This window comes from Thalassophryne amazonica, chromosome 12, assembly GCF_902500255.1.
Source record: "Thalassophryne amazonica chromosome 12, fThaAma1.1, whole genome shotgun sequence".
NCBI lineage: Eukaryota > Metazoa > Chordata > Actinopteri > Batrachoidiformes > Batrachoididae > Thalassophryne > Thalassophryne amazonica.
Window position 1 is genome coordinate 27650710 of NC_047114.1, and position 25401 is coordinate 27676110.

Here is a 25401-nt window from a genome sequence, read left to right on the forward strand (position 1 = left end):
ATAGCATTAATATAATCATGATACATTTAAATATAAGAAGTCGTTTATTGTAATTCAAATGTCTGTGTTTTAGATTTGCCAGAGCATAATGTTATCCTTGATGTGAGGACTTGCTGGAATTCTCTGTACATCATGGTTGAGCGGTTTGTGGAGCAGTTCCCTGCAATCCAGGCAGCTTGCCTCGATCAAAGGCTGAGGAAGCCAATGGAGAGGGACAGGTGAGGTGATAGACAGGAGGGTCCCTTGTAATAATGTCAGTTTAACTTTTGTAATTATTTTCATTCATTTTTTTATTATTGTATATATTCCATAGACTAGAGCGGCTCACTGACAGTGATTTTGAGAAGGCAGAGGAATTCATGAAATGCATGAAAGTCCTGTACACCTCAACCCTCTGCGTGTCAAGTGACAAGTCCCTCACATGCAGCCAAATCATCCCAATCCTCACAAAGCTGGAGGCACGATATTTACCCACAGATGATGACAGTATGTTTGTGGCTGCTATAAAAGAGAAGGTCTGGGGAGATCTCGAAAAAAAGATACCAGGTACTATTTGCAGCCAATCTCTATGTTCACAAAGAGAGAAGCCAAACTACACAATTTTTACTACTGGACACTAAATCATGTTTTCATTACAGGATAAAGAAATTCAGAACTTCCTTCAGGAGGCCACATTGATGGACCCTCGCTTTAAAGGCAAGCTGGGAGTTGGTGTTACAGAAGCTTGGGATAGGCTTGAGAAAGCAACGATTGACAATGTCACGGCAACTCAGGTATTTTACAGCATATTTGTCAGAGACAGTGGGCTAATTGCTCATCTTTTTCATATGCTCTATGTCTATGTTACAGTTTCTTTAACTAAGTATTTCTGTTTTGTGTGTAATCGGTTTGTGTCTGCAGCTTCCACTAGAGGACCATCATCAGAGTGAGGCAGAAGTAGGTGGTGATGGTGATGATGAGGTGGAGGTGGAGCAAGAGGACACACATGTAAGTGCAGTCATATACTATTTATCTTGTCTACAATGATGATGAATAGTTGTTTTTTGTGTTATACTAAACTTGTTTGTTTTTTACAGCAAAGAGGAGCTCACAGGATGTCAGCCTTGGAGCAGTTATTTGCGGATGAAGACCGGGAACTTCTCCACACAACTATGAGCACAAGCAGTGCCCTCTCTATCACGGAGCAGGTCAAGAAAGAGATTGAGCTCTACAAAGGCATGCCAGCAATTACATCTGGACAAGACCCTGTGGCTTGGTGGTGGGGTAAGAGGGATACCCTCCCTAATTTGTCTGCCTTGTCAGAGGTGTATTTGTGCGTGCAGGCCTCCGCAACCCCTCTGAGAGGGTTTTCTCCTGTGCTGGACATGCAATTAGCCAGGAAAGATGCCGTATATTGCCAGAAAAGGCCAATATGCTGATATTCCTGCAGAAGAACTGCAATTGAAGAATTGAAGTTATTTATATGTGCAATAACTGTTTTATAATATTTTGTTCCATATTTGTGTTATATTTATATTAAAGTGATTGTTCGGGTTATTGTTCTATTTGATATTATGGACATTTTATTTTATATTTAGTATTATCATATGTTTTATTTATATTGTTTAAAGATTTACAACAACTTAATATTATGTTTCAATTTTATTTAGGAATAAAAGGGTATTGTTTTTTTGGCAAAGTGTGTGCAGTTCATTTTTTTTAAAGTACCGGTTCGAGAACCGTTTAAGCACCGGTATCGTTTAAAAAATACCGAGTAGGCATCGGTATCGGATAAAACCCAACCGATACCCAACCCTATTTATGGCACACTGTTTAAAGCCTGTCCTGTGTGTTTTTTTCACTCTCCTTGCTCCATCCGTGACTAATTAACTCTGACAGCTGTGCACAGCCAATGAGAAGCTGGGAAACACCAGAGTTAAATAGGTGTGAGTGGAGCAGGTAGACATGAAAACATGCAGGGCAGTGGTTCTCCAGGAACAGATTTGTGCAACCCCAATCTCAAAGATGCAATGTGTGTTGTATTTAGTCACTGGATTAGTCATGGGTGTGTTATGGGCAAAACGTGAAATAACAGAAGTGAGATGTTTTCTGACAAAGAAACAATTCTGTGTGCAAAGAGTTGAAGCGTATGAGCTGGTGCAAGAGTCAGTCACCACAGGTCCCTGAAGTGAAACATTTGAACACCTTATTCTCACATTACCTCCTGTAACCACTCAATCCACTCCATCCAGCAGCGCAGAAAGCACAGCATCTCTGGTGTACCTGGGAACTGTGGCCAGCTCCGTCTTGGTGCTCCCCACCTGAGAAGGAAGAAAACCAGAGTAAAATCCTGGTGCACCACAGAGTTATAAACAAAGATAGTACAGCTATGCGAAAGCACCCACTCTGGCCAAAATTTGATGTACACAAGGGGTGAGCAGTGCCACCATTTTAGTAAACAGAGTACCCACTGCGCTGCAATTTATTGCCATATTTGTCGATGTAATTTAATTTCAATTTATTTTCATTTATATAGCTCCAAATCATAACAAAGTTGCCTCAAGGTGCTTACAAAAGTAAGGTCTAACCTTATCAACCCCTAGAGCAAGCACAGAGGTGACAGTGGTAAGGAAAAACTCCCTCTGACAATTTGAGGAAGAAACCTCAAGCAGACCAGACTCAAAGGGGTGACCTTCTGCTTGGGCCATGCTACAGACACAATTAACAAAATGAATATACAGGAAATTTACAGTACATATATATATATATATATACATATATATATACACAGTGGTGGGCACAGTTCCGATAATCTGATAACAGATAATTATCAAAGATAATGTTTTCATTATCACATTATCTTTTAAGATAACTTTAAAGACCATCATCAGACTAATTATCTTCCGATGAATTTTCCACCTGTTAAAAGTTTTGTAACAGATGCACAATAATAACCTTTGCAAACAGAAGAGAACTGCTTGTATAAAAAGCATCTCAATCCTCTGCAGACAAAGAACAAATAGCCCTAAAAATAAAAGAAAAAACAAATTTCCTTTAACACCATACTGATATGCTGGCAATATGACCCAAGTCATCCAGAGGCATACATCTTTAACTTATGGTTCAAATTTTAACCAAACTAATTTTGGACAAGTTATTTAAAATTACTGTCATGTCTGAAGTTTCATAAAATAAAAATATCAGATATATGTTTTAGTTTTAAAGTAATGTGTTAATTTTTAAGGTTTTGTGAGCACATGCTCTGCCCCGCAGTGCATTATGGGTAGGATGATGTAATCTCAGTACGTCATGACAGGACAAATGCATTTCAGACACTCTGTTCAGGCTCCAAGGACAACAGCATTAAACTCTAGTGCCTAAAACTCTCTTGTATATATTCTCTGCGTTTATAGACATTTTTTTTTAATTGCGTTTGTTAAATTCCACGCATTTTAAATGTGAACAGACAGGGATTATCTAGAATTTGTTTTGAAAGCCTCTACTGCCATCTAGCATCTACTGGCCAGTAGTGTTCATGGCAGTGTCTGGGAACCAGTAGATGGCAGTGTTCTATTTATTTTGACCCCGGTTATGTCAGATATAAGACTTGTTCTTCTCTCTGCTCCTTTTCATTCTGGTGATTGTGATGCTTTATTTGTTTTTTCTGTTTTTTTCTTTTAAATGAATGAAATAAATATTAAAGAAAGAAAGAAAGAAAGATGATTGTCAAATCAAATTTTTGCTTTACAAATGGATTTTTTTTTTTACAAATGAAGTTTAAAAACAAAACAACTGCATAATAATAATAATAATAATAATAACAACATTATTACAAGACAGCTCTGCAGTGTTTGCACAGGCACAGTGCGAAGGGTTGGATCCTGCTTGTAGCTTTCAGCAGCAGGAAACCCTCACGACGGCCGACCACAATAATATATCAACGTTTGATTCTCATTCGACCATACGATCAGCAATCAGGAGGTGGTCGTCAGATGTTGACCGCAGCTTGATACTCCATGAACACTACACGCAGGACACACGATTAACCTGAAACTTGGTCCACAAAATTCCTGCATGAAAAATCATCTCGCACAGTGTAAAGTATGTTTTACAACATCAAATGAATGTTGTAAAGAGAAAATGCAAAAAAAAGAAAAAAAAAAAAAAAGAATGCAAAAAAAAAAAAAAACATAGTAGAGAAGCTTGAATCCTCGACTGGACTGGGTTGCTTGACGTGAGGACGTTTCGCTTCAAATCGCAGAAGCTTCCTCAGCTAAAATTCTTGCTCTGGAAGTCTGACTTCTGTCTGACTCTTGTAGAGAAGAATAAAACAGAAGCCAACAAAAGCTGGAGTTTTAAACCTAACCAGACCCCTCCTACTGAGAGGCAGACTGCTATAGGCTAGTGACTAAACAATAGCTCTAATTAGCAACTGTTGCGCTGTAGTTAGCACACCTAATGGCAGGACAGCTGTCCCTCTAATGATGGGATAGATGCCTTTCTGATGGCTCCCTTGATGACGTGAATGACTCATTACCATGAACAAAAGACTGAAACTCCTTTGACCTGAGTACTCCATTGTAAACAGGGGATAAAGTGTGTCTCAGACCCCTCCCCGGTTAAGGCTGGGTTTCAAACATTTCACAAAGAATGCCTCCTTGACCCCTCTCTCAAACCATTTCTTCTCTCTGGCTAATATTTTAACTTCCTTGTCCTCAAACGTGTGGTTAGTGTCTTTAAGGTGGAGGTGAACTGCAGACTGAGGTCCACTGGCGCCCTCTCTGCGGTGCTGGTATAGCCTTTTGTGTAAAGGTTGCTTCGTTTCACCTATGTAGTGTTCATTACAGTTTTCCTGACATCTGATAGAATACACTACATTGCTCTGTTTGTAACTAGGGATCATGTCCTTAGGGTGAACTAATTTCTGTCTCAAGGTGTTAACTGGTTTAAAGTAAACTGGGATTTTGTGCTGTCTGAAGATCCTCTGTAGTTTTTCCCCTACTCCTGCTAAATAAGGGAGAGACACTCTTCTTCTTGTCTCCGTCTCCTGTCTATCTGGTCTCTTTGTTCTCTGGGACTTCTGCACTTTGTCCAGGGACCATCGTGGGTACCCACATACTGTGAGGCCTTTCCGGACACGTTGTTGTTCTTTAGCCCTTCCCTCTGCAGTTGTGGGCACCTGTAGGGCTCTGTGTTGAAGCGTCCTGATCACCCCGAGCTTGTGTTCAAGGGGGTGGTTTGAGCCGAAGAGCAGATACTGGTCAGTGTGAGTTGGTTTTCTGTAAACCCCTGTCTGGAGCTGCCTGTTCTCTCCAATCGTAACATCACAGTCCAGGAAGGCTAAATGGTTGTTTCTGGCAACCTCACGTGTGAACTTGATATTGGTGTCCACCGAGTTGATGTGTTCTGTAAAGTCCTCAACTTGCTGTTGCTTGATTTTGACCCATGTTTCTGTGTAGGCTCTCAGTTGTCCAACAGTTGCTAATTAGAGCTATTGTTTAGTCACTAGCCTATAGCAGTCTGCCTCTCAGTAGGAGGGGTCTGGTTAGGTTTAAAACTCCAGCTTTTGTTGGCTTCTGTTTTATTCTTCTCTATATATATATATATATATACACACACACACACACACACACACAACTACACATATAAAACACATCAGGGAACGTTAACATAACATCAGCAGACCACTCTGTGTTCATACGAATCAACTCCTCAAACTGTCTCTATTTTGAACAAACATCACTGCTTTGCCTCCTTGTTGAGCTTCTTCAGGACCAGCATCGGAATCAGAATAGCCTGTATTTGCCACGTATCTTCAAAGAACACAAGAAATTTCCATCTAATCCATTTTTCATTAAGTACAGGGTACTTAAATTTTGTGATTTGGTCGATTTGAAAATATTACAAACAATGTACCAAGCTAATAAAAATGCTTTACCAACAAACATTCAAAATATGTTTGAGAAAAGAGTAAGTAGTTATAAACTGAAAGGAATAGAAGTCTTTAGAAAACCAAGATACAGAACCAAAGTAAAAGAACGGAGTATTGCAGTAAATGGTGTAAAATTATGGAACAATCTCAACAAAGAAATTAAAGAATTAAGGTCGCTTAAATTATTTACAAAACATATTAAACTAGATGTATTAAGTAAGTATGAAACTATAAAATAAGTTAGTGGGTTGTAAGGAAGTAAAAAAAAAAATGTAATTTGTTAATAATGTATAAAATGTTTTAAGTTTAAAAATGTAACCTGTCAGAGATGTAATCTATTTAATAATGGTCATAATTATGAAATAAGTCAGTGGTATGTGACAAGTTAAAGAAATACAATCTGTTAAATAATGTTGAAAAATGACGCTGGATATTGAAAGATTGTATTGTAAAAAGGGGCAGAAAATATAAGACTTGTTCTTCTCTCTGCTCCTTTTCATTCTGGTAATGGAGATGCTTTATTTCTGCTTTTCTGTTTTTTTTTTCTTTTAAATGAATGAAATAAATAAATAAATGAAATGAAATGAAATTAAATGAAATTTGACTCTGGTTGAACTGTACTCTCTCTGTATGAGCATGTATAAATATACACTAAATGCTAAATAATTCACAATAAAAATGTGCAAAAAAATGTGCAATAAAAATGTGTGCAAAGGAGAAATAGACAAACAGATTGAAGTTGTGCATGAATTAGTGAGTTTTTTGGCAGGTTAAGTTGTTCATCAGTGTGATGGATTGTGTAAAGAAACTGTTCCTGTGTCTGGTTGTTTTGACATACAGAGCCCTGTAACATCGACCAGACGGGAGGAGTTTAAACAGAGTGTGTCCAGGGTGTGAGGGGTCTGCAGAGATGTGGATCTGGGAGATGGTGGATCCCAGGAACTGGAAAGTCAATCAATCAATCAATCAATTTTTTTATATAGCGCCAAATCACAACAAACAGTTGCCCCAAGGCGCTTTATATTGTAAGGCAAGGCCATACAATAATTATGTAAAACCCCAATGGTCAAAACGACCCCCTGTGAGCAAGCACTTGGCTACAGTGGGAAGGAAAAACTCCCTTTTAACAGGAAGAAACCTCCAGCAGAACCAGGCTCAGGGAGGGGCAGTCTTCTGCTGGGACTGGTTGGGGCTGAGGGAGAGAACCAGGAAAAAGACATGCTGTGGAGGGGAGCAGAGATCGATCACTAATGATTAAATGCAGAGTGGTGCATACAGAGCAAAAAGAGAAAGAAACACTCAGTGCATCATGGGAACCCCCCAGCAGTCTAAGTCTGTTTGTTTTGGTGAGCGTGAATATGAACACAGCACTGGGAATCCCAGAATGCAATGCACTGCAACACTGTTGCCCAGGTGAATGATAAGACTGAATCAGAATAAGCCAAATCAGCATTATCAGCATGGTTGAGACGTGATTGTGTCAAATGTTCCACTCAAAGTTCACACAGACTCACTTTAGAAAACAAAGTATAGAAGCTGCATTACCAGAGTATGTGTGATCTATTTATCTTTTGCTCTTAAAGTCAGATTAGCTGCTTTAAGTAGTGGTAACACAGCATGCCAGGTCTGCATTGTTCTGTGGATGACACACGTGGGAAGCAAAAGTGGAAGTAGCAAATTTGGTCAGCACAGGAGTGGAACTAAAGCTCCGGTCACACAGCACTAACGAAGGACACCGAAGCCAAAATGAAACAAGAAATCTGGACTTAGGTTGACTTTCGGAGACATTGTTTAACCGTCGTCCAGCTTTGTTTCTGTAGCTGACGCTTCATCAGAATTTTCACACTGTTGAAAAATGTGAATGAATCTTGATGACAACCTCAATTCATCCATAATCTGGTTTGCTTTCTGTCTTGACGGTTCCTCGTCTTTTGTGTACTTCCTGTACAGTCAACGTTTTGTTTGATTGTTGTCCAACCTGCCAAGTAGCACAAACATTGATGATATCTGAATTGATCAATAACTAAAGATCCGACGAGCTGAACATGACTCGTCCATGTGTGGGACGAAAAGCAACGTTTTCAAACAGAAACATTAGCGGCAAGAACATTTTATCGACTACTTTAACTATTTACGCACGTTGCAGCCGTCTCTGGCTGCAATGTGCATGTGCGCACACACGTTGTTGTAGTGAAGACAAACTTGTTGTCAAGACAACACAGCTGCAGGTGGCTGCAGAGAGCACAGACTCCCTGCAGAAATGATCACAGTGTCAAGGTCGCCGTTCACTTCATTTTTCTTTTGTTAGTTTCGGTTTCGTTTCGTTCTTTTATGCGCTCTGCACTCACAGGTTTTTTGGTGACGGGAGAAGTGCCGGCTCATTCGTCCAGTTTTTCCTCAACGATTTGTGGCTTTGTGACTTTTTTCCTTCGTTCAGCGAACGCCGTGTGCCGTGTGACCAGGCCTCAAGGCATCGCACATCACATTTGCGCTCCAATTTTTCCAACAGAATTGTAAGACCCCGAAGGACGTGCCGAGTGGACAAAATTACAGTTATAATTATTATTCTTTATCTGTTACAAATCCAAATAAACCAAGCAAAATATTTATATTACAGTATGACAGCATAGAGTGTAATACCGTGAAGTACAGTGAATTGGTTACAATTGTACATACACACACGTCCAGGCGCAACGCCTGCTGGTGTGAAAACAGTCAAGCCGGGGTTGATTGTTTAAGTAACGTCACCACGACAGATCCCAGGTGGATCTGAATGTTGGTTTGGCACAAGTTCTACACTGGATGCCCTTCCTGACGCAACTCCACATTCCATGGAGAAATGTGGCAGGGGTGGGGTTTGAAATGGGAACCTTCCGCACTGACCACTTGGCCACCAAATAACACCTGCAAATATACACTACATCTGTATGGTATAACAAGACACCAACCATGTGTTTTCACAGCAGTGAGACACTTGATGCGGAAGCAAACCAAAAGTGACATTGCTGCGCCCCATAGTGTGTGTGTGTCTGTATATATATATATATATATATATATATATATATATATATATATATATATATATATGTTTTCAATGTCTTGTTTTCCAAACCATCTGACAGCTGTAATGGATCCAGAACTGTCAACTGACAAACATAGTCTTTCATAACAGGCTCCCATTTGCCTTCTTTAGTTAGTACTACGGGGGCATTTTGTCGTGTCCGTGCATAAATCAGGGCCTAAAGTTCCAAACTGAGATGCTGAAATGGCTTCAGTGTTGCCAACTCCTCAGTAAGAAAAGTAGCTATTGGCCGTCCTAAAAGTCGCTAGATGACATCATCAACTATTTTGCATATTATTTGCATAGTATTATGTCATAACAAATGCTATAGTGAAAAAAAAAACGTTGTGGGAGAGAATATTGTTTGGTAAATTCAGAGAATTTAAAAGGAGTTTACATGGACGTCTGGCTGAATTTGAACAATATAAAAGCAGTTGTCCTAAAACGGTCACGCTCTATAAGAGAATTAATGTTAAAGAATCCCTTTATTTTTGTTACTGCACATTTTATTTTATTAATTTCTATCTCTTTCTATTTATTTTAATTTAATCTATTTATTCTGTGAATGTTATTGTGGCTTTGTCCTTTGTTTGTTTACTGTTAATGTATTTGTTGAAATAAAGTTTAAAAAAAAAACATTGTGAAAGAGACAAAAAAAGTGAGTAAAAACACCTTAATAATATTTAGAACCACAAATAAACTCGACTGTCGGTTTGTTTATTTATTTTGCCATTAAAATTGCCTATCACTTCTTAAAATAAATTCTCAAGGCCAGAGCAGTCACAGCGCAGCAAACGAGATAAAGGCTGACTGAGTCCAAGTCAGGTTTGCCGTTCAGTGCGGGAACAGCCCAAAGAGGTTAACAGCCGCGAGTACATGTTTGAACGTGGAGGATTGTAGAATGGGGCTCTGTGGTTTTGCAGCTGCAGCGGAGGTGGGGAGACCCGCTGCCGCTCAGTGAGAACAGAGACTAGATCAATATTCGCCCTTTTCAGGTTTCAAATCCCTATCCTCTCCTCGCGCAAAACTTCGGAGAGGTCGCCGCTCTGCGAGATCTCAGTAACACTGAGAACTGCATTGAGACGCTCTGATCACGCTGCACTTTAACCGCTGCACACGGACAACAGCATTAACATCGCAACATAAAACTATTTTTTATATTGTTCCTAAAACTCTCGTGAATATATTCTCTGGGTTTATAGACGTTGTTATTGTGTTTTATGTAAACATGTGAGAATCACAGGCTGTCTCTCCATTATTTTCAATGGGAGCTGCTGTGAGCTCCGCTCGCTTCCTGATCATGTCGTTCTGGGGGAAAGTGAAGTTTGCTCTTTAACGTCTTGATTATTGTTCTTTACAACACTGTTTGTCCTCTTTGTTCCAGACTAATATATATAATATGGCTGAAATTCGGTTTGCGTTTATTAAATTCCATGCAGATTAAACGTAGCAGACACGGATTATTTGTTATAATTGTTTTAGCAAATTTTCAGGGTATCATCATGCAGTTTCTTATTAACCTGATGAAAAGCATTAAAAAAAATTACATTTTTGTTGTATAATATTAATTTACAATTGTCATCATGTGGATTCTCTATGTTGTTTTGATTGCAGTGACTCTCTGGTGCGCAAGGGATTATGGGATACATGAAAACCCTGAATGTGCTTTTAGTTTTGAGCCGCCAAACACCAGAAAAGTCTCCAGTGACGCCAGGAAAAGTAGCTAGATTTGTTGCTAGTCGCTTTTGACAAAATAAGTCTTCAAGAGGGTTTGGAAAGTCGCCAGATTTAGCGAGAATGTCGCTAAGTTGGCAACACTGATTGGCTTATTCCAGCACTGCCCCTTGCAGGTTGGTGGAGGGACAGTAATTAGAGGTTGGCAATACCGGGAATTTTGGTATTGATCTGATACTAAGTAAATACAGGCCCAGTATCACCAATATCAATGCTGATACGATACTTTTTCATATTTAGGCTTCATAGATCCAAAGGATCCAAAAGACCTAGGGTAGAATTTCGCCAAATATTGTACGTGACAACAAAATACTTTATCACAATCAACATTTTTGTTTAAAAAAATCTCACTCAACACAACTTAAAACAAAATCTCCTTAGGTAGAGGGCTGACAAACCACAATACAAGTGCAGCGCTGCTCTTACAGACAGAGAGTAGACTTTGATGAATCTGCGTGCACAGGAGTCAGTGCGTGTGGGAGAGAAAAAAAAAAGCTTGAGTATCGATCTTTTTACATGAGGATCGTTCAATATCAATACCAGCGTTGGTATCGATATTATTGATATTAGGATCGATCCGCCCAGCCCACCTCTAACAGCAGAGGCGATTTTAGACTTCCAGTTTTAGGGGTGCTTAGCACATTTAAAAAAACTTTTAAAATCTAGATGTCCAGAAATACAATTTCCCATGATTTCAGAGTGAAAACATTGCTTGTAAAAGCTGCATTCATTGTCAAAATGAAAAAAAAAAAACAAAACACAAAAAACAAAACTAACAAAAAAAAAAAAAGCTTATTAGCAATGGATAACGGCCCATACATAAAATTCCTGCATTCTGGTGCAGTTTATATAACAAATAATTTAATCTCCTAATGTGGTGAGGGCAAATAGTAATTGCAACTTAGGAGCAGGTCTGAAATATTCAGAGGCTGAGTAAAGTATATTATCCTTGTTTTTATATTAGTCTTATGAGCCTATAGTTATTGAAGATTTTTTTATTTCATCTTAACAGATTATTATGTCATAGTACTTAGTACAGAACACTCACCCTGGTATGACTTTTCAATTACATTTAGACAGTTTTAGGCATTACTTAGATTGTGTTTTAGTTTTGGCTATTCATTTCTTTATTCTACAAACTGATTGATATCTCGGTTTTTCTGGCAGCACGCACATCCACGTTGTATGTCATAAAAATACAGTAGTTGCAGTTGTTATGATCAGTGAGGTTTAGTGCTGTGTGCAGGAGGACCTGGTTTAGCACAGATACAGCAGCACAGATGGTACACTGCACATAAATGGGTTCAGGATAAGAACTATATGAATATGAATTATTTATTGAATTAACAGCAAAGCATAGAAAGGACAGACAAGATCTAATGAAGTCCTTAAAAGTAAGAAAAATAAAAATGTGTGACTTAAAAGTCAGAATTCATACCAAAACACCAGTAACACAAGTAAGACACCTCCACTGTCTGATACACATATTCAATTTACCCTTAGCTTCACTTTCCATCCTTTGCTATTCTCAATGTCCATATCTACTATCACATAAGGTCTATAGAGTGCACAAACCTCACCTGAAGGTTTTTTTGCCTTTGAAAAAATGCTCTGATATCCATCACTGCACTGCAGGTTTGGTTTGCCACTTACTGCCAACAAATAAAAATACAAAATGAGTTTTATGATTTATGCCTTTTTAGCAGGAATTTAAATTATTCACTTATTATCATGCTGTGCATTAAACTTTGTTGTAAAGTTTACTGTATTAATTCTGAAATGCTTAGTTAAGGACCTTAACTAAGCATTTAAGGTCAGATCTGTGTACATGGTATTTGATGGAGGAGAGTGATTTGTTCATGGAAGCTACACAGATTGAAGGGCGAGCACCATTTAGTAGCTGACAAGAGGATTTAGCTGAGAAAAAAAAGACGACACCGGATCAATCTTACATTTGACCACGCACAGCGCGCACTAATTTGTAGAGCAATATACTGTGTTTAGCGATAGCTAGCTAGGTGAGCAAAATAAGCACTTTTCAGAAAGTTGCACTTGCTCTTTACATTCAGACACATAAACTGTGAATAAATACCTCGCAAATGTGACAGTCGCCTGGCAATCACTTGACAGCGCGGCTGGGCGAGGTTACCACCACCAGCGCTCACAGGACAGTGCATCTGCTAAATTAGCGTCACCCGCAGCAGCATCACGCGGCACAAACACGACAGAGCAGAGAGAGAGATGAATGTAGGCACGCTTCGTGGATTGAACCATTTGCCCAAGAAGGGGAGATGATCAAATTACTGTTCTTGTAATACATATTTTGGCATAATGCTTGAAATAGGTGGTTTAAAAAAAATAATAGTATAGAAGCATATATATATACATACACAGTGGTCCCTCGCTATAACGCGGTTCACCTTTCGCGGCCTCGCAGTTTCGCAGATTTTTTTAGTCCAATTTTACATGCTTTTTTTTTTTTTTTTACAGTGCATTGTGTTCTGTGTCCTCATCAAGCAGCTGGTCACGGCGCCGCGAAGGGAGAGTACACACATTGTGTTCTGCATGTCTGTTTATAAGAATCTTCTCGCCCAGAAGAAAAAAGAGCGCCAACAACTACCCATAACTGTGTTCTTCACTCGGAGAAAGACACCTGCAGCGAGGTGTGACTCAGTGGAAAAAGACGCTGCGGCGCGGCGCCACGACGAAGAGGTGCGATCAGAGGAACTGTGAAATACTGGTGAGTCACTATTAATAATTTCTTATGTGTCCAACCTCGTAGATTGATCGTTAAAATTAAATTTGTTAGTTCTAAAAGCCATCATAATTATTTATAGGAAAACGTTCTATTTTTATTTATCAAACAAATGTTTGGGCCTGAAAACTCGTTGCTCTTATTTTTCTAAGGTTTGAACTTTGAAAGTGTTTACACACGAGAGAAAATTGAGAAAATGTTAATGCCTGTATGAGAAAAGTGTATAAAGTGTGTAGTGAGGGGTTTTACAGCCTTAAAACATCTCAGGCGCCGTCGTCAGCCTGTTTCAAGCTGAAAACCTCCACATTTCAGGCTCTATTGATCCAGGACGTCGTGAGAGAACAGAGAAGTTTCAGAAGAAGTCGGTTTCAGCATTTTATCCGGATATTCCACTGTTAAAGGAGATTTTTTTTAATGAAAGGCGTGCGGGCGGATTGCAGCGTCGGCTCGCAGCCGCCGTGACGCTCCGCCACAGGAAAAACACCTCCGTTGGAAGTCTTAAGGACAAGTTGGAACATGTCCAGCTGTTAAACAATTTCTCATATACTCACTCCACTGAAAGCCATCAAAAGCCGCCTGGATTTTACAAATGGTTATCAACACGGAGGTGTTTTTCACGCGGACCCGTCCGCACGTCTTTCATTAAAAAAATCTCTTTTAACAGTGGAATATCCGGATAAAATGCTGAAACTGACTTCTTCTGAAACTTCTCTGTTCTCTCATGACGTCCTGGATCAATAGAGCCTGAAATGTGGAGGTTTTCAGCTTGAAACAGGCTGACGATGGTGCCTGGGAGCACTGCGCGACGTCTCGCACCGTGGGAAGTCCTTAAAGCGACAGTATCACCTCAAAATCTCTCATCAGCCGTTAAAATTTTCACCGAAAACCAGCTTAATTTTTCGAACCGTGTCCACTTCGATGTGTCTCACAGGTTTAGAAAAAATTTTGATCAAACAAAGCGCCAGTCTCTCAGCAACTTCTCAGACAAAGGAATTCCGATGAGGGGCTGGATGACTCCTCCCACAAGGAGTGCTCACAGGCGAATGACGTCACCGACAGGCGTGGAAAAACTCACGCATGCGCACAAGGGTTCAAGCATGTCTGACGTAAAAACATATGAATGAAATCCATATAGTTTTTGAAAAAAATAAAAAGGACCTATTACTTTATGGACAGACCTCGTATTAGGGGTGCTTAAAATATATTTGCTTGAGCACCCCTAAAAATAGGCTAACTCCGCCCCCGTCTAAGAGTAATTTGCTGTGGCAGAAGTATGTGCTGAGTTCCCTCTTAGTTCTGCTGTGTTAAAACAGATCATCCACAGACATTTTTCACGTGGACCGCTGGTAACAAATCAGCTGCTGCTGATGATGAAGGGGGAGCTTGTGACTTTTTTCCCCTTCTGCCAGTCGAACACAGTCCAGCGCTATAAGACAGACAGACAGACTACTTAACGGATTTGAACAGGATGGCGAGCACAGACAGGACGACATGGTCGGTGTACTTACACTAAGTCTGGCAGCGGGACGCGGAGGGAAAAGAGAAGGTAATGTCGCTGACTTTTAAACGGGTGGAAAAAGCCTCCATCAGTCTGTGTGTCCAGTCAGTCCGGACTTCGGCGTTGGTAGCGGTTCCTTAAAGCGGCGTTCGCGCTGGCTGGCGGTGCTGTTCTGTGGTTACAACATTAACCGGACCACCGGTGTTGTGTCGCTGAAGGCCCACCGACACTACGGAGCCCAAATTTTCTCCATGCCAGCGTAGCCTCGTTAGCGTAGCCTGCTAAGAATAACGGTTCACTGGCGCCTCTCCCCAAAATCTTATCGGTGTGTCGATGTTAACGCTGTTAGCGTAACGCCTCGCCGGCATAAACGGAGCTGTGACTTATTTAAAACGAGAAAACCTCAGCGTGTAGCTTGGATGTTTAACCGCAGACACTGGGATGTTGGACTGTAAAGTTGGGCTAGCTGCTGAGCCTCGAACAGGTAAGCTGGAAAAAAAAAAAGAGACGGAGGACTTGAAGCTGAGACGCGGCCTGACGTTCACAGCTTTCGCTGCCATATGTATAATAGATAAAAGGAGAACGGTTTGGACTCAGTGTGTAAACACGCCGAACAAAACACCAGAGCAAAAAAAAAAAAAGAGGCCCTGACAACAAACGGGCTTTCACATGGGGGGGATAAATCAGAAATTATATTAAATTGTCTTTGGAAAAAACTAGAAGGTGCCCTGGGTGAGCGCATTCTTCAGCCATTAAACACATAGAGTGTACAACGTCATTTCCTGTTGGAAGCAGCTTTGGTATAACTGAAGTTGGAAATTATGAGTTCAAACTTGACAGTGGCTTTTCTTGCGATGAGTCGTGTTGTATTTTTGTGCTTTTGCAGGCCCATATGGCTCTCAGACAACGACAACAAACCATGGAAGATGACACGATTGTAAATCCTAAATTGTTACATAAAGGTGTGGAATTTGATTCCTTCCTATCCTTAAAAATATGCCAAGCTGATTGGAGGGAGCAGAACCTTTTAAATCAGTGTATAAGGTTATGTGTCTTTCAGTGAAGTTGTTTTTCATCTTGTTGCCATCCAGGGTTTTCATGTATCCCATAATCCCTTGCGCGCGCCAGAGAGTCGCTGCAGTCAAAACAACATAGAGAATTCACATGATGACAATTGTAAATGAATATTATACTCCATAGACATAGATTCCTACACACCTAAATCGATATCAATATATATATATATATACATATACATACACACATCAACATACATACACATATACATATATACACATATATATACACAAACATAAATATACACCTTCACATACCTACTTACATACAAAATACTATATATTTACAAGCCGAAGGAAAAAACAAAAACACCCTAACCCTCATTACCCTTCCTCCTCCCTATACCCAGAAAAAAACATATTTTTGTACCGCTGTTTGAACTGGTTCATGCTTGGACATTGCTTGAGCCCCACTCCCAATCTGTTCCACATCCTCACCCCACAGACAGAAATACAGAAACCTTTTAATGTTGTTCGTGCCCACTGATGCTTTAAATTAAATTTCCCCCTCAGACTGTAATCCCCTGATCTGTTAAAAAACATATTTTTAATATTTGCTGGAAGTAAATTGTTTATTGCTTTATACACAATTTGTACTGTTTGAAAATGAACCAAGTCTGTGAATTTTAAGAATTTGGATTGTAAAAATAGTGGATTTGTATGATCTCTATAGCCAGTATTATGAATAATTCTTATAGCTCTTTTCTGCATTACTGATAGTGATTGTGTTGTACCTTTATAAGTATTACCCCATACCTCTGCACAGTACTGTAAATATGGTAAAACCAGTGAGCAGTAAAGAATGCGGAGTGAGTTGTGGTCCAGAATATGTTTCGCTTTGTTTAGAACTGAAATGCTTCTTGACAGTTTACTTTGTATATGTTTTATATGAGTCTTCCAGTTTATCTTATCATCTATTATCACCCCCAGAAACTTATTTTCATGTACCCTTTCAATATCTACCCCCTCGACTTGTAACTGAACCTGTATGTCTGTATTACAATAGCCAAATAACATGTATTTTGTTTTACTTAAGTTTAATGATAATTTGTTTCTGTCAAACCATATTTTCAATTTTCCCATTTCTATACTGATCCTCCTCAGTAACTCCTGCAAATCCCCCCCTGAACAAAAAATGCTTGTGTCATCTGCAAATAATACTAATTTTAATATTTTGGAAACATTGACAATATCATTTATATAAATTAGAAACAGTTTTGGACCCAATACTGACCCCTGTGGGACGCCACAAGCATTGTCCAAGCATGATGATGTATATTCCCCCAACTTCACAAACTGTTTTCTGTTACTTAAGTAGCTTCTCACCCAGTGCAACACCAACCCCCTAATCCCATACTGTTCAAGTTTATTGATTAATATGTCATGATTAATTGTATCAAAAGCCTTTTTAAGGTCTATAAATATTCCAACTGAATGTAATTTGTGGTCTATGGCGTTTGTAATCTCCTCAACTGATTCTATTAATGCAAGTGATGTTGAACTATGTGCTCTGAATCCATATTGACTATCAGTAAGTAATTTATGTTTATTTATGAATTTGTCTAATCTATTATTGAATAACTTTTCTAATAATTTGGAAAATTGTGGAAGCAAAGAAACAGGTCTATAATTTGTGAAGTGGTGTCTATCCCCAGTCTTATACAGCGGCACAACTTAGCTATTTTCATTTGATTGGGAAATTTACCGGTTTGAAATGATAAGTTACAGATGTATGTTAATGGTTCTACAATCCATTCAATGACCTGTTTTACCACCACCATATCAATTTCATTTAAATCGGTAGATGTTTTATATTTACAATTATTCACAATGTCTATAATTTCATTTCCATCCACTGCTGTGAGGAACATTGAACAGGGATTTCTTTCTATAAGATTATTATCCCAATCCTCAGATTGGGAATCAGGAATTTTTTCTGCCAAGCTTGGTCCAATATTTACAAAAAAATTATTGAAACCGTTGACTACCTCATCCTTATTTTCCTTCTTGACATTATTATCAATGAAATACTGAGGGTAACTCTGTTTTTTATTACCATTTTTGATAATGCTATTTAATATATCCCATATTCCTTTAATATTGTTTTTGTTATTATATAATATGTTACTATAATATTCCTTCCTACATACCCGTATAATATTAGTTAATCTATTTTTGTATTTCTTATATCTATTTTCTGCCTCTTTAGTCTTTAGTTTTATGAATTCTCTATACAGTGTATTTTTCTTATTACATGCATTTCGTAACCCTTTCGTCATCCATGGTCGAGCTTGGATTTTTTGTTTTCTGTAGTCTTGTTTAATTGGACAATTTTTATCATATAATGATGTAAATATTTGTAAAAAAGTTTCATATGCACTATCAACATCACTTTCACTGTATACCTTTTCCAGATTATTAACAAATAATCCGTGTCTGCTACATTTTAATCTGCGTGGAATTTAATAAACACATACCGAATTTCAGATATATATATTAAGGTGCGTTTACACATAAGCAAGACGCGTTACGAATGTAATTTTTCTGTCATTCGTGACACATTCCTGACATTTTTAATGTGACTTAACGCATCTGAATATGTTTCTTAATAGTGCGTGATATTCTTGATATTCGTGGAGCATGTTTTTGCCTGTCAAAAAATCTTCCACGAATGTCACACACCACCCTCATTTCGTCTAAAGGCGTGGAGGTCCCAACTGAGCGTATTGATCCGTCTTGATGAGTAGTGATCCTTAATAGAACGTGATAACGATCGTAGTGGTTCCTGTGATGGTTCTTGGAGCCCAAACTGTCACGCGTTATTACGAAGTGACACGGAAACTGTCAAGTTTTGACATGACTTGTAACGCGGCGTCACATTTCACTGCGCGCCACGAAAAATCAGTTTTCTGTCATGTGCACACAATTAAACTCGGCTTCAAATGTCGGTCCACAGTTCCTGCTGAAGCTCCTCAGGACGCTCCTGCAGGTGTTCCACCTGCTGTAACCGATGAGCGGGAGAATGAGTCTGAACCAGAGGAGCGAGAGGAGTCTCATGTGCAGCCAGACATCTCTGCACCTCCTCCAGTCCAGCGGAGGAAGAAGCGTGCGCACAATTAAACCCTGCTGCACCGCATTCAGTTTGATTGCTGACACCAAGTCGGCTAAAAGTCTAATTTCAGTGCTCTTCAGTGCGCTCCTGCAGGTGTTCCACCTGCTGCATGTGCCTGATGTTTGGGAAAATGCGCGAGACGAGAGCCGCATGAAGCCACACAACTGGCTCTGTCCTCCTCCTCCTCTCTGCGCCACTCCATGGCACAGAGCCCAAGTACGTATGCAGTCACAAAGTTCTTCTGAAAAACTGGAGCGATCTGAATTCAGTTGGATGAATATGGGTGTGTGTGTGGAGACAATTCACCTCATTCACAACGTGACAGAACTTAACGATGCGCTGTTACGCGCAATAGCGTCTTGGGGTAACTGTTTGTTGTGATTTGGCGCTATATAAAAAAATTGATTGATTGAATTGATTGAATAGCGTGGAACATTATTCTTGACCGTGCGTAATGGTTCCTGATAATTGTCCGGCAACGTGCCATTAATCATAATGTCTGGTAACAGGTTGCAGCAGTTCCTGAGGACACCTGATGCCTCTGCCCCGAATAATCACATTCGTGATCAGCGGCCAAGAATGTGTACTTCGTGGCATTCCTGACTTGTCGTCGTTATGTGTAAACGTAACATTAGTCTGGAACAAAGAGGACAAACGGTGTTGTAAAGAACAATAATCAAGACGTTAAAGCGCACACTTCACTTTCCCCCAGAACGACATGGACAGGAAGCGATTGTAGCTCACAGCAGCTCCCATTGAAAATAACGGAGAGACAGCCTGTGATTCTCGCATGTTTACATAAAACAAACACAATAACATCTAAAAACCCAGAAAATGTATTCATGAGAGTTTTAGGCACAATATAAAAATAGTTTTATGTTGCAATGTTAATGCTGTTGTCCGTGTGCAGCGGTTAAAGTGCAGCGTGATCAGAGCGTCTCAATGCAGTTCTCAATGTTACTGAGATCTCACAGCGGAGCAACCTCTCCGAGGTTTTGTGGAATTTGAAACCTGAAAAGGGCGGATTACAAAACTACTCCGTCTCATGCTGTTGTCTCCCACTGTAAAATCAATGCCATGTTCAGTTTCTCTCTTATACATAGCCCCCATTTCTTCAAAGAATGGAACTCTGTGTTGTACATGCCCTCTTTGCTTCTGCACGGCTCTCTTGTCCTGTGCACGCAAATGTTAATGTACAGGGCATCCTGCATACAGCGACGCACACACCCCAACTAGCAGTGATACATGAATAGTGATGGCTGAGCAAAAAGGCGTCATGTGGCATTATTTTACAATTTTTTAAAAGTAATACTCTGTGCATGCATCACCAGAACCTCCCCCATGTTGTTAAAATGGGTAGAAAGTAATATTTACGTCTCCTCGTACGAACAGCTACTACAAAAAGAATTTGAAAGTATGGCCAGGTGGACTTTTTTGCTTGAAAATCCATACTCTGTTTTATCAGGCTGCTGTAGCAACTGCAGCTGTGGCATCCTCCATTATAACTGCTAAGATGTAATCTTACAAATTCTATGTAAGTACTTTTAACAAAACTTTACAGATACAGATTTTGTATTGTCATTGTAACAGCTTCAATGAAAAGTAAGGTGCAAGCCTTTTCAGTGCGAATATAAACTTGAGTAAATAATGTGGACTTAAAAGGTCCAGGGAAGAAAATAAACATAAAATTTAACAGAATGAAAAAGGTATGTTCAAAGTGCAAGTTAAAAAAATATAAGTATGTAGTAACAAATGTTTATATATATATATATATCTCAGAAACGTAAGTACAAAACTGTGGGTATTGCACTTATTTCAAGTGTGGCATGTGACATGGCTGTTTTATTTCAGTGACATTCTAACAGCGGTTGGGTCGAAATACAATATTTGTACTTGCATGACCCTGTACTGTCTGTTTGACGGCAGCAGCTCAAACCCAGCGTAGCTATGGTGGGATGAGTCCTTTAGGATCGTGTTGGCTCTCCTGAGATGGTAAGAGCCATGAAGGTCCTCCAGTGTGGGTAGAGGGCACCCAGTGATCTTGTCTGTCATTTTGGTAACCCTTTGGTGCTCTTTCCTGTTTGCCACAGATGAAATAATGAAAATTAATGAATATTAACTCAGAATATCTTTAATTGGAAATCAAGCATTTGTTGCTTGAATCAGCACTGCAGTGCTAATAGTGAGCTGTCAGCATCATTTAAAGTTGGCAGTCGGGGTTTTCAATAGGTGTCAGACATCAAAATCTGACAGTCTGCTTGACTGATTTTTTTTTTTTGACTCCAATTGACAGAAATTTGAGATTGTCTCCACCTCCACCATCCTACAATAGATTTTAGAGCTGCAACTCTGTCAGTGATCATATGATATAAAGTGTCTTTGAAAATCCTTCTTAATAATGCCTGTTTTCCATCAGACAGCTATGTTGCTGAAGGCAAAGTGTCATAAAGAAAGAAGGAAAGAAAGCCCTATAAAACTGATTCTTTAATGTGAGCCGCATGTTGGTTTTTTTGAGTAAATCCTCTTCAAATCATCAGATTTCAGGAAATGTTCCCGGCTGACCAGCTCAGACATGTTTCATACTTCCACAAACTGTTGTTATTCCCACTAAATGCCATATGAAATTTTTTTTTTTTTTTTTTTTTGAGATATTGGATCTTTAAAAATGGGGCATGACACTGGTTTCACTAAAAAAAACAAAAAACAAGTGGTACAGAAAAAGATGGTTAGTTCAGTAAGTCATTACTTTTGAACTATTCATGCTGCATGCATGACATTTTAATGAGTTGTTCTTAGTAGATATCTCTAACTACTATTTAAAAATCAGCAATTGTTTATAACTTGTTGTAAAGGAAAACATTAAAAAAAATATTTTGTGGTTTGGAGCAATTTTTGACCCTCGGAATTTACAAATTGAAGCATGTCGGACCTTTCAAATTTTTGTATTTGTCTCCTGTTATAGTACTATTTTGGTGACATTAAAAATAAATAATTTTACAACTAGATTTTAAAATGCATGTATGACCATACAAAGAATTATAACACTGGAAAGTGCATGACTTAATATAGTCACCAAATATGAAGTGGGCATCTTGAACAAAATTATATTAAAGGGCATATCTCACTCCAGTAAACACTGTCATTTAAACATTATATACCAGTAGGGATGGGTATCGATAAGATTTTATCGATACCATTATTGATCCGATTCCCTTATCGATACCTTGTGAATTTTTTGTGTACTAAAAATAGGCTTTACAGGTTTTCTATGTCAGTGGGTCAAAAAGCTTTTTCTTATCGTGCACCCGCTCTGTGGAACGGTCTTCCTGTGACAGTGAGGAAGTCAGAATCCGTGGACATTTTTAAGTCAAGAATTAGTCTATTTTTATTCTTTTTCTTATGAATAGTTTTTATTTATTTATTTTAAATTTTTATGTTGAACTGTTCTATGTGAGGCACCTTGAGATGGCTTTTGTTGTGATTTGGCGCTTTATAAGCCGTTGAAATTGAACATTTTATTGAGTCTTAAAGTAAATAAATATGAAATTGGTCACTGGATCCTTAAACTCTGGACATAATAAACTCTACATGGTGGATCCTTGATCTCTGGACATAAATAGATCCATCCATCCATCCATTTTCTTCCGCTTTATCCAGAGTCGGGTCGCGGGGGCAGCAGCTCAAGCAAGGCCGCCCAGACCTCCCGATCCACACACACCTCCCCCAGCTCCTCCGGGGGAACCTCAAGGCATTCCCAAGCCAGCCGAGAGATGTAGTCCCTCCAGCGTGTCCTGGGTCTTCCCCGTGGCATCCTCCCAATAGGACGTGCCTGGAACACCTCTCCAGCGAGGCGTCCAGGGGGCATCCGGTAAAGATGCCCGAGCCACCTCAACTGACTCCTTTCGACGTGGAGGAGCAGCGGCATCGACTCCGAGCTCCTCCCGAGTGACCGAGCTCCTCACCCTATCTCTAAGGGAGCGCCCAGCCACCCTGCAGAGGAAACTCATCTCGGCCACTTGTACTTGCGATCTCGTTCTTTCGGTCAAAAGCCAAATCTCATGACCATAGGTGAGGGTCAGAACGTAGATCGATCAGTAAATCGAGAGCTTTGCCCCCTACTCAGCTCTCTCTTCACCACGACGGTCCGATACAGCGACCGCATCACTGCAGATGCTGCACCAATCCATCTATCGATCTCACGCTCCATCTGTCCCTTACTCGTGAACAAGACCCCGAGATACTTAAACTCCTCCACTTGAGGCAAGGACACTCCACCGACCTGAAGAGGGCAAAGCACCTATTTCCGGTCGAGAACCATGGCCTCGGATTTGGAGGTGCTGATTTTCATCCCGGATGCTTCACACTCGGCTGCAAACCGCCCCAGTGCACGCTGAAGGTCCTGATTTGACGAAGCCAACAGAACCACATCGTCCGCAAACAGCAGAGACGAGATTCTGTGGTTCCCAAACCAGACCCCCTCTACACCCTGGCTGCGCCTAGAAATTCTGTCCATAAAAATAATGAACAGAACCGGTGACAAAGGGCAGCCCTGGCAGAGGCCAACGTGCACTGGAAACAGGTTTGACTTACTACCAGCAATGCGAACCAAGCTCCTGCTGCAGTTGTACAGGGACTGGATAGCCCTTAGCAAAGGACCCGCTGACCCCGTACTCCCAGAGCACTCCCCACAGGGTGCCCCGCGGGACACGGTCGAACGCCTTCTCCAGATCCACAAAACACATGTGGACTGGTTGGGCGAACTCCCATGAACCCTCGAGCACCCGATGGAGCGTGTAGAGCTGGTCCAGTGTGCCGCAACCAGGACGAAAAGCACACTGCTCCTCCTGAATCCGTGGTTCGACCATCGGTCGAATTCTCCTCTCCAGTACTCTGGAATAGACCTTACCGGGGAGACTGAGGAGTGTGATCCCCCTATAGTTGGAACACACCCTCCGGTCCCCCTTCTTAAACAGAGGGACCGCCATACCGAGATGTCACCCGGTATGGCGGAGCCGGGGTCCCACCCTGGAACCAGGCCTGGGTTTGGGGCTCGCACGCGAGCACCTGGTGGTCGGGCCTTAGCCCATGGGGCCCGGCCAGGCTCATCCTGAAAGAGCGACGTGGGCCTGCCCTCCTGTGGGTTCACCACCTGCAGAGGGGGCCATGGGGGTTGGGTGCAGAGAGGATTGGGTGGCGGTCGAGGGCGGGTGGCCCGGTCCATGCTCACAGCCCCTGGCTGTTGGGACGTGGAATGTCACCTCACTAGGGGGGAAGGAGCTTGTGCGGGAGGTTGAGAGATACCAACTAGAGATAGTTGGGCTCACCTCCACGCACAGCTTGGGCTCTGGTACCCAACTCCTGGAGAGGGGTTGGACGCTTCATTTTTCTGGCGTTGCCCACGGGGAGAGGCGGAGAGCTGGGGTCGCATTGCTTATTGCTCCCCAGCTCAGTCGCCATGTGTTGGAGTTCACTCCGGTGAACGAGAGGGTCGCGTCCCTACGCCTTCGGGTCGGGGACAGGTCTCTCACCGTTGTCTCGGCCTGCGGGCCGAGCAGCAGTGCAGAGTACGCGACCTTCCTGGAGTCCCTGGGAGGGGTACTAGATTGTTCTCCTGGGGGATTTCAATGCCCACGTGGGCGGCGACAGTGAGACCTGGAGGGGGGTGATAGGGAAGCACGGCCTCCCCGATCTGAACCCGAGTGGTGTTCAGTTGTTGGACTTCTGTGCTAGTCACAGTTTGTCCATCACGAACACCATGTTTGAGCACAAGGGTGTCCATAAGTGCACGTGGCACCAGGACACTAGGACAGTTAGTGACTTTAATCCACACAAAAGTGACTCACGATATTTTAATGGCTTTGAGAGGGGTTAAGAAGCGGACTTGCTGTTTCTGAAGAGCAGTGAATCAAAGAACCAACGAGCTAGTGGATCGAAGCATTGCTTCATTGGTTCACGCTTCAAAGTGGTGTCACGCTGTAGAAACGGTTGATTACAGACCTTGCAGCGGCTCTGTAATCAACCTACAGGAATGATCATTTTCCCGACAAACACCCTCAAAAACAACGGCTGCTCTGAAGGACCGACAAGGGAATTGTTAAGCAAAAAGGCTGTTGATATCAGTGGATCGATTCATTTCTTAACGATACTCAAAGAACCGGTTCTCGATACCCAACCCTATATACCAGATTATAAATAATTACTTCCTACTCTTTAACTTGTGCAAGGCCTGAGCCAGATTTTGTCTGGAAAAATGC

The 25401-nt window shown here is 40.8% G+C and overlaps 1 protein-coding gene across 6 annotated transcripts in view; it reads left to right on the plus strand.

The window, feature by feature from the left end:
- Window positions 1-207: 207 nt before the first annotated feature.
- Window positions 208-25401, plus strand: part of st3gal3b (ST3 beta-galactoside alpha-2,3-sialyltransferase 3b) — a 198501-nt gene continuing 173307 nt past the window's right edge. For 3 of the 6 annotated variants that reach the window (XR_004563880.1, XR_004563881.1, XM_034182401.1), the window contains exon 1: window positions 14814-15007. The gene's annotated coding sequence lies outside the window, so the exon portion shown is untranslated. Of the gene's footprint in view, window positions 219-14813; window positions 15008-25401 lie in introns of those variants that run through there. The other 3 variants (XM_034182402.1, XM_034182403.1, XM_034182404.1) reach the window with 3 other exon arrangements.